The sequence below is a fragment of the Lonchura striata genome, chromosome 7 (genome assembly GCF_050655825.1).
Source record: "Lonchura striata isolate lonStrDom1 chromosome 7, ASM5065582v1, whole genome shotgun sequence".
Classification (NCBI taxonomy): Eukaryota; Metazoa; Chordata; class Aves; order Passeriformes; family Estrildidae; genus Lonchura; species Lonchura striata.
Window position 1 is genome coordinate 7,041,631 of NC_140709.1, and position 10,470 is coordinate 7,052,100.

Genomic DNA, 10,470 nt, shown 5'->3' on the forward strand with positions numbered 1-10,470 from the left:
ACTCCATTATGTGTGTGTGTGTACATATATATAAATATACATATAAATCAAAGTGTTATTAGCAGATTATCAATTCACTTCCAAAAGCATGTCTCATGAAAACCCATGTTTGAGCACATTAAACTTCTCTGACCTATCAAACTCATTCATGTTATAGATACAATCAAGAAAATTGCCAAGTAAACTCATAAATCAATTGCCTGTAGTTGTTCTCTCAAGTAATGCAATTTGTAACGTTAATGGCCAAAGAGATATACAAAACCCTTATTGCTTCCTTTACGTGCATTTTGGTTATAGATCAGCACACAACTGCAGGTTTACTAAAAACACAGCTGAAAACAGTTCAGCTCATGCATGAATGAGCTTTAACTTTATCCAAAAGGGTTTCTTGAGCTCCTGCAGCTCTGTAACTTGCTAAGGCTGCCCACACCAGGTATTCCCCCTTTTACAGACCCCTAACCACTGCAAAAAATGCAAATACTGCAAAGATGAATACCAATTCAGTTTTCTGTAGTTTTATTTTTTCCACCTCTTCTGCTTTTTTCTTGTTCCCCATCTTCCCTTACCATAGAAGCAGAAGCTTTCTCAGCCAGCTACTGATTCACAGAAAGCTTGTAGACATTGCATCACCAATTTGACTGAAATTCCAACAGGAATTGGAAGTATGAAGGAAAAAATTGGATGACTGAAAGAGTCTTGTTTCATTGGGAAGTCACAATAGGATAAAATTAAACGAAATTTTGTGATTCCGCATTCTAGGTACAAGAGATTACAGATAAATAATATTATCAATAGGAAAGCAGAGCTAAGCTCTTCCTTTTAATTAAGAGCAAAAACTTGCAAATGTCATCATTTCAAGGATACAGTAATAGATAAAATTTCACAACAGCAGACAGGAGAAGAAAATTGTAGAGAAAACAGTAGGCAAGCTTGAAAATCTGATGAGTGGGGAAATCACTATAAGAAACACAAAGTATTAGGCTGGTAAAGAAATTGAAAGATGAAGAAAGGGGAAGAAAAAAAAAGTACCCTGAGTGAGATGGTATATACAAACATCTAAATGCAAGTCTAAGAGAGTAAAGGAAATGAATGTTAAGCAGATGAAAAGGTACTAAGGAGAGCAGCCTGACAGACATGGGCTACACAAACTGAATGGCTGAACACACCAGGGCAGGCAAGACCAAACACAGAACATGAAATAATGCTAAATCAACACTGTGATTTCCAGCAGACACAAAACCGATTCCAATGCAAGTGGCAAAGCATAACTAATCTGTTCCCATACACAAATAGGACTTTAACCACTGATAGAGGAAACAGTTTGCTCGTCAAGTTATCGCTATTTCCTGATACACCTCAGCTGCTACAACTTTCATCTTGAGTGAGAAGCAAGTGGAGCTTTTAGTTTATGAGAAAGTCACAGTGAACAGACTTCCAATATCAACACCTTCCTTAAATAAAATACTTAAGATAACAGGAAAGTTGTTCAGAATTACTATTTCTCAATACTACCATTAGTCTTATCAATATATCAACTTCATAAAAAAATTAACCTCTCATAGGGTCAGCTCTCTATGTAATTTATCTTCCAAAGACTTGCATCGATTCAAACCATAAGGATCCAGTCCTTAGTAAACAGGGTTTGTTGTACTACATATATATACATTCATGAGTATAAGAATTTCCACAGCTTTCAGTAGTCTTCAGGGACAAAATGTAACATTATCTTCGCATAAGACATTATGGGTCTATGCAAATGTTGCTTCATAGGCAGTCTGGAAGCACATGGTAACAGGAAACAAAACCACAGACATTGCAAGAACATATTCAAGATCTATGTGGAGGATGAGGAAAATATTTGGTATAAATTACATATTAAGCATTTATGGCTCAAGAAGTCCAAAGTCTAGGGTCCCATTAATTACTTAATTAAATTGGTGAATATCATCCCATGTGGTCAGTGACAATTCAGAGTAATACTTTCTAATGTTCCAAACCAGCCACCCTCTAACTTATTTCAGACACTCACATAGGAGAGATACTCAGAAACACCACATACCCACACAGCTAACCACAGGTGACAGAAGAGACAGAAATAAACATTCTTTATAGACTTTGGTGATTTCCATTAGTTCCTCCACATCTATTTTGAGAATAAATTCAGAGCCTCAATGCTCTGACAATGCATAATTAATTACATTTATTGACAGAGGTTAGAACATTAGTCAAGTGTTGTCACATTAAATATTGCACAAGAGTGCCATGAGGCTTTTTTTGATACTGTGAAATCTGAAGATGTTCAAAAGATGATTTTAAACCCACCCTTGTGCAGAGTCATGTTTAAGCAGTTTTTTACAGGAGTCAGTTGGCAGCTCAGTGCCTGTTACTAGCACACCACCACCTCCCAGCCCATGTATTTCCCCCAAAATTTGAGTGCATTCACTTGATCAGGCTTTCAAATTGTACTTTTCTAACAACAGAATATGCTTCCTGAAGGTTGGCAAACATGCTTCATCACCAGCAGCCACACTTTAGATCTTGCACTGGGAATCTTCCACATTTCAACTGCTGGCTGCATAGTGAGTGTCAAGTAGAGAAACACTCCCTTGCATAACACTCTTTCTGCATTTTTATATAAGCACTAACCAAGAAGCACATACTGCTAGAGAACAAAATTATTTTGCTGCATATCAGATTTTTCAAATCTGATAAAATGTACTTGATCAAGTATAATTTAAATATCTCATCTTGCTCTTCTTCCCCTTTGCTTATATGCCATCTAAACTTCAAATCCAACAAAAGAATAATCCAAAATACTTGGTATTAATAACCAACCAAATACGTGGTATTGGCAGAGTTTTGTAGAAGCAGCAGCTCTCATTATTTAAAGTATTATAATGCACTAGAGGCAAAACTTCATGAGAAAAAATATCTCATTCTTCCCTGAAAGTCAACCATTTCTGAGGCAACTCTCAACAGCCAAATAAGAACACTTTTGTCACTTTAGGATAATAAATTCAGTGGAGCAAAAAAAAAATCAATACACAACATATAGTGCACATATGTATACAGCAAATAAAGAAAAAACTCCATACAGGACTTCTTGCAAAATCTGCTTTATAAAAATACACAGGAAAACGACCTTTCAGACTGCATGACAGTGGAAAAAAAAAAATATGGTAGATTGGCATTTTCCCCCACTTAAGTCAACATTTCTATCTTTCTGGATGATAGGGAGAAGGAAGCAGTTTGAAGGACAAAGCAGGAACCACAAATAACCCAGATCTAACATTAGCAGTTGGTGAAAGATAAATGCCTAAGAAGTTTTATGAGCAAAACTGAAGTGACATTGCAAACACTGCAAGCAAATAAACATCAGGAAGATTAAAAATGCAAGCAAGCAAGACTTAGAGAAATGTCAGCAAAACCACTAGCAAAAAACCTCCTCACACTACAGCCAATTCCAAGTACTTTTACTTTTTAAAGTACAAGAGTAGAGAGCTTTTCCCTTTCAAAAAGAGAAAGGCGCCAAGACAGCCCACAATTTTTATTCAAGAACCTTGACAAGAATTAATTTTTAATTTTAGTGTTGCATAACTCAAAAAAAAAGTCATCCACTGAATTAAATTTACTTTAAATAAAAATATATTCACTAACATTTTCTATCCTTCCTCCTTTGCTGAAGTTGTTTTTATATTGCAATATGGCAAGAAAGTTTTGGAAGCTCAGGTCTGGAAAGAATATTAAATTAAATACCTGTTGTGCAATTTTCCAAGAAAAGCAAGCAAATGGGACCAGCTAAAACAGAGTAAAACAAAACCCAAACAAAAAAAGAATTAATTGAAGAAGGAAAGTAGTAACCCATAGTTTTCAACAAAACACATTGCCTCATGCACCATTTACAATATAATGAGAATTCAAAGGAAATAAAATGTATAGAATTTGTAAGAAGGTAAGGTTGGTTACAAATTCCAGTGACACAGACAATGCATTCATCCCCATTTGACCTAAGCTTTCAATTAAAGCAGGAGGGAAAAACTAGCTTTTCCATCAGTATTGTTAAGGGCTAAATTGTCAAGAGGTTTCAAGTCAATATATAAAATGAAATTACAGGGACACGCCACAACTCAAGTAACATATATGTGCAAAATAATATAAATGTATAAATGCAATTTCTGCGAATCACAAAAGCCCCGCAGTCCTGACCATAAAATTGCAACCCTTATGTTCATTTTTCTGTCTGGAAAGTCAGATTGTAGGTATCTAAACACATCAAAGTGGACAATACAATACAGGCCACAAAACAACAATAAAACAACAATAAAAGGAATTTTAAAAAAGGAAAATTACCACAGCTCTGTCCTTGGTAATGTTGGATTTCAGTGAGGTACACAGCGAACACCTCCGATCATACAGAAAGGCTTTTTAAAGCCACACCTACCTCTCCAGACTGGAATTTGCACTGCACTAAATCCTGCTCAAGGATTAGGAGACTTTGCTCTCTGTGATACCAAGGACAAAGTTCTGTCTTGTGCCCAGCAACCCAGCCATGCAGCCAGAGATAAGAATGGATGGACTGGACACACGCAGAAACAAACACACAAAGAAACAAAGCTTGGGAAACGTTGCTAATAAGAGCAAAATTCTCACTTCCTTGTCCTGTGCTCATCACAGCAGAGCAGAGCTTTCAGAAGAGATCTGAGAACGGCCAGGCTTTGCAGAGATTAAAGGGAGATTTCTCACCCATGTTAGGGAGGAGGAAGGCAGAAAGCAAAAAGATGCTTTGCACAGAGTGGATCTACAGGCAAACCCACCGTGGGCAGCGCCTGGGCGAGGTTGGGAACCTCCCAAGCCCTGCTCGGGGAGGAGGATGGGGACAGGGAATGTAAAGCCAAAATGATGACATTTCAGTGGGGGAACAGGAGGGGAGCAAAGGATGGGTAAGGGGAACACAGTCAGACCAGGGTGTATGGGATAGTACAGGGAGCTGTCAGCACAGCAAGGCCAGAGAAAAATCCTTTTACACTAAATTGAGACTAGAAATGGGGGAGGTGTGTTGGCCTGTTAAAACATTTATGCTACATGACAGGCTATACCTCACGGAAAGTGTGTCAAAACTCTGCAAGACTCACGCTTGGGGGTTTTTCTGCCTCTTTATTCTTACTTTTAATATTCTCACATTCAGAATTTGGAAAGAGAGGCTGCTACTGTGGCTAGGAAAGAGTGGGAATGAAGTTTGATTTAAGAGCCTAACAGAGGCTTACTGTATAATATAGGATTTACATGCAAGAGTATGTCACTGCAAAATTAATACAAATTTACAGGTTTTTTTCTTAAATAAAAAAGGTCTGTTACTATCCACATTTAATCACTATAAAGGAGTGAGAAAAAAATCTGAATCTCTGCCAATACCAACATCTTCCTTTACTACAGAAGTGTGCCTTAAATGGAAGTAACACAAAGAAAAGTAAGGGATTTTTTGTCAGTCATGCCAGATGACTGTAAATTTAAAAATGCTCAGAATTTGTTAACAGTTTCTAAAATATTTTTCCTTCTAAATTTCAAAGAATTGATGTCTCAGAGGTGTATCTACAGAAGTGTTGTTTTTACTTTAAAAAGGCTTTTTGAATTTATCATTAAGACTGTTAAAGCACAAAAGGTCATTTTCCTGAATTTTAATGTATCCAACAGGTTAAAGAATCCTAGAGAGATCCTTCATGTTATGCAAAGTACTGTCCTTGAAAGTTTTTGTTGTTTCTACCCTTGAGCCCACAGCATTAGGATTTATTTTAATTAACTGAGAAATATAAGACAAGTGGGGAGAAAAAAAAAAGTCATTTTAATTATGGCAACTGTCAACAGTACAGCAAGAATTTTAAAGAAATCTCAATAAATATGCAGAGGCATGTAAGAGATTTATGAACACGCCCAAATACCCAACTAACTCCCACAGCATTTAATGAGACTCTCCTGGGTAGTCATGTAGGTGTCTGAACACCTTCTACAAAGCAGACTCAGGGTATGGCTGAGCATAATTCACACCTGTAGTCCCCATCAACGTCACTCTGGTGTGGTGGGCTTTTGGCACCTCCAGGAAAGCCCACACATTTAAGTCACTTCTGATTATCTCCATCTGTGCACATTTATTCCTGTACAAAATTATCTCATCTCTGTTTATAGCTTAAACTTCAAGCTTAGACCTTGGGCTCACACATGGAGACAGGAATACTAACAGCAATTTATAAAAGAGTAGGAGTGAGGCTGGAATTTTTCAGCACCAGCTTATTTCTTCTTTCTCCCTCCCCACATCCTTAATGTGTTAAAGAGGGAGGGAATAGAAAAAAATTCTTCAGGATTTGGAATATTATACTTGCTACATTTGGAAATATAAATCATAGCTGTAATAAGTATTCATGAGAGTAAGAAAAGTTTGAGATTTAAATACTGGTACTGAAAGTTAACTTTTCAGCTACTCTTTGTGATTTGCTTAAACATGGAAAAAAATTAAGAGACCTGCATTTTAAGCTTTAAGTATTTCCAATTTTCCTCATAACAAGAAATTGAAGTTTAAAGCTCTGCTTTTTTGTACTGTACCAGTTTAGCACTTGAATTTAAGATATTTTTATAGTAGTGCATTTTATAGGTTATGAATAATCGATATTATATATCAATAAAAATAATATACAGCATATTATACAGAAAAATAGACTAACATAATGAATTAAGAAGAATCTGAAGCAAAAGTATATATATATACACACACATACACTTCACATATATGAAGTCATTTTCCAGCACTTGACTACTTGACTTTTGAGAGGGTGGTCAAAATCTGTTTAATTGTGGTATTCAGAAAAAAAATGTGATCACTTCAAGGACTAGCTATTCCCATAAAAATTGTGTATATTTAGTAAAATCTTTCTTGGCATCATCTTCAGAACATTCATATTAACAGATGGAATAAAAATGTGGCTCACAGGCAGGACAGACTGACCTTCCAGGACAGGACTCAAGGCAGATGGGACAGCAGAGTTTAGGAACACTGCACATTTCTGTCTCCAATTAGTTCAGAAAAAGTTTGTCTGGGTCAGTCACTCAAACCTGAAGACCGAATAGAATTACAACTTCCTCAGGTCCTGCAGAATCATAATAAATCAAATAAATATAAATATCACAGCCAGGACTTGTGCACCAAAACGCTGGGCCCCCTGCAAGGGGATTTATTGCTGTTTCAGGAGCTCACATTGCTTAGAAACGTGGTCCTCAGGAACACAGGACAAGGCTGACAAGGAGCCTGCAGGGGCTGAGCAGGCAGGGACTGCTGCTGTGCTCCCTTAGAACTCATCAGCACTGCACAGCTGATGGCACGGTGACAGTGACAGCCCACAGGGACCCGGCCCAGGCTGCAGTCAAGGTAAGGAGAAGGAGATGAGAAGACAAACCTTGGAAAGCCTTTTTATCCTCTGCAAACTGAAAGAGATTTAGTTAACAGCAGAAGCAGGTGAATGGGTGATCACTGACAGGGTTGTCAAGCACTGGCACAGGCTGCCCTGGGAAGTGGGGGAGCCACTGTTCCTCAGAGATGGAAATGTCACATGGATATGGCTCTTAGGGACATGGTTTAGAGGTGAACTTGTCAGCTACAAAAAAAATAAATCATCATGAATTGCAGCACTTTAAGAGGGCATAACTTTCATCAATCAGAAATCCATCTAAATTATGTTACTCAAAGTGAAAGTGCATTCATTTACAGTACAGAGAAAATGAAAACTACTATAAAATCACCTCCACTCATACATTTTTGTTCCTTCTTTTCTTTTTTTTTTCTTTCTTTCTTCCTTAAGTAGTGAAAGTAGCAGACAGTTTCATTTAGGAAAATAAAACATAATACACTGACTAGTTAACCCACCCACTGAATGCACTTAGGTCTCTTTTTATAAAAGATCTTTAACAATGTACTCCTTGAAGAAGTAGAAGAAAAAGCTTGACCCCCAATCAGCATTTCTCTCTTTACATGTCTGTTTTCACATTGTGCCTGATCTCTCCATCATCCTTAACACCTACTGCAGTGCCTGGCAATGACCCATTGTTACAGCTTTGCAAAGTGACTGAGCAACTCTTTCTCTGGTTTTGAAAAAAAAAAAAGATTGGGGAAAAAAAACCCCAAAAATCTACTTTAATCTTCTTAAAATTCATTCATTTGGCTGAACACAAACATGGTGTTTCTCAATACAAAAAGTGTCCTTGTTTTCTAACACCTGTTAAGTGGTAGATTGCACAAAAGCAAGACTACTTTTGACAGTGTAGGATTTCATATCCAGCTTTTAAAATGGCAGTTGACCTCCCCTTGCCCTTCCTAAGTATTTAATTGCCTTAGTCTACTGACACACTGAGCCACCATCACATAAATCTCACCCAGCACACATTCAATATTTCTACTTTAATATTTACTATTGAAATATAAGATGGCCTTTTATCTGTGTTCTGGTTTTAGAATTAGATCACATCTTTCTCCATTGCTGTAAACTGTTTATTTGGCTTTGTGAGGGATTAATTTTTTAGTCTGTCACACAATTCAAGTAATTCAAACAAATACTACAATATTTGTGATAGTACTCACTGACACAGATGTGTATGTGGAATATACAAGAAACACTGTCGTGGTATTTTGATGCTTCTCACACTTATTTAAATTATACTATTACTACCATAAGCCTATGTTTACCCATCTTGATCTGCTGTAAGTAAAATATTTTCAACACAGTTGTAAATACCAAAGAACAGCATCAACATAAGTCTGTATGTAACCAAACTCAGAGTCAGCAACAACAGCAGCAGTAAAAGTCAACCAAATGAGAACACACACATTGGAGACACAGTCCAAGGTACCAAGCTGTACACTGTGTAGGCTTTTAAAGGATTGCTAAAACTTCAAAGACTAAAGTTTCATGCTTCAAATATCTATTCCAAGCATCTTACTAGATTTATGCACAGTTGGCTTTTAGAAACAAGCCATACAGATAAAGAATTTTGGAGCCATTACTACAAATTTTGCAACTATTTACCACAAAAGGACAATAAAATCTTGCAAAACTTTTTTTTTCTTCCAAGGAATAAGCATTCCTTCATGAACACAATTTTTAACATGCAAGTAAATGTATTTTGGCCTCAAATCTTGGCTGCCTTTATGCGAGTAAATGATACAAGTCTTTTGAAAATGCTTTGAAAGAACTGTATATCCAGTATGAAAGAAAGGATAGCCATAGACATTCTTCCACTCAACAGCTTTCCATAATTACAGCATTTTATCAATGTAATTTTATGCAGGTTACTATCAAACTCATTCTGTTTCCCAGACAGTCCCAGAATACATTGCAAAATATCATTAAGCAAGTGTATGAAAAGCATCTACTTTCATCCCAAGTGATTAAAGACAAGCTTGGTCAATTCTCCTGTTTAAGTTAAGGCAACACCAAAATACAGTACACCTAATTTCAGGTCCCTTTTAAAGATCTTCCCACTGTCTCTTTTCAACAGTACCTTCCTCCTCAGAAAAGAATTCTGGTTTGTCTGAGTTACCTTACGAGTAATACTACAAAGCTCTCTTTAAAATGCCTGTTTACCAAGTATACATGTAAATATGCTCACTTCAGGAATTTGCTGAAAGTGAGTAAAACTTGACTAGCACCTCTTAAATCAGATGCGAGTCTCCACTAGTGTAATGAATGTGCTTATCCCATGCATATAAATTAAAACCATCCCCACAAACAGCCCACTTTTGATACCTCAAAATCTGAGGTTTTAAAATTAAATTAAATTAATTATCCAAATAACTTGAGTATCTAGGCAGTATTGTCTCTTCCATGTGACTGCTGCCAGGTAAGTAAAGAGCAGAAAGCTGAAGCTGTGTGTGATTTATACAATATTCAAATCAGCTTCATAGAAATGATTAAGCTTACCAAATCTCTACAATTTCAGCTTTTTCAGATTTAAGAAACACTCAATAAAGTTCTGCAGATATTTGATATTATTTATTTCTACACTGTGGGGAAAAAAACCAAATGATAAACAAGAACTGCAGAGGAAATCGAAGGGAAAAGGAAGAAATGGAAGTAGATGTGGACAGAAAAAGGAAGTAGAAGGGATAAAAGAGGCACGTAAAGCCTCAGTGAGAGATAATGCTCCCTCTACCCCAACAGCTGTTGAAGAACAGTAGCTGAATTGATTTCTTCCTTAAACACACCCTCGGAAACTCTCCAGAGCTGCTGTGGAAGGAAGCACGGGGGAAAAAAGCCCTGCAAAGTTCACCTTGATGTGCGTGGGAGAACTCCCGGGACCCGGCTGCTGTCTTTCACTGCTGACACTGCCCCCAGAGCTGCACTCTTCTGCCTTCAGAAGCCAGGAGCATGACTGTAACTGGGTTCTAGGATGCAGGGATGTCACATCAGGCATGACATCTCCCACATGAGT

The 10,470-nt window shown here is 37.1% G+C and overlaps 1 protein-coding gene across 3 annotated transcripts in view; it reads right to left on the reverse strand.

Moving 5' to 3' along the window:
* Positions 1-10,470, reverse strand: part of MGAT5 (alpha-1,6-mannosylglycoprotein 6-beta-N-acetylglucosaminyltransferase) — a 111,048-nt gene that overhangs the window by 80,031 nt on the left and 20,547 nt on the right. Inside the window, exon 1 of one of the 3 annotated variants that reach the window (XM_021548730.4) lies at positions 4,351-4,610. The exons of the other annotated variants lie outside the window; for them this stretch is intronic. The gene's annotated coding sequence lies outside the window, so the exon portion shown is untranslated. Of the gene's footprint in view, positions 1-4,350; positions 4,611-10,470 lie in introns of those variants that run through there. 3 annotated transcript variants of the gene reach the window in all.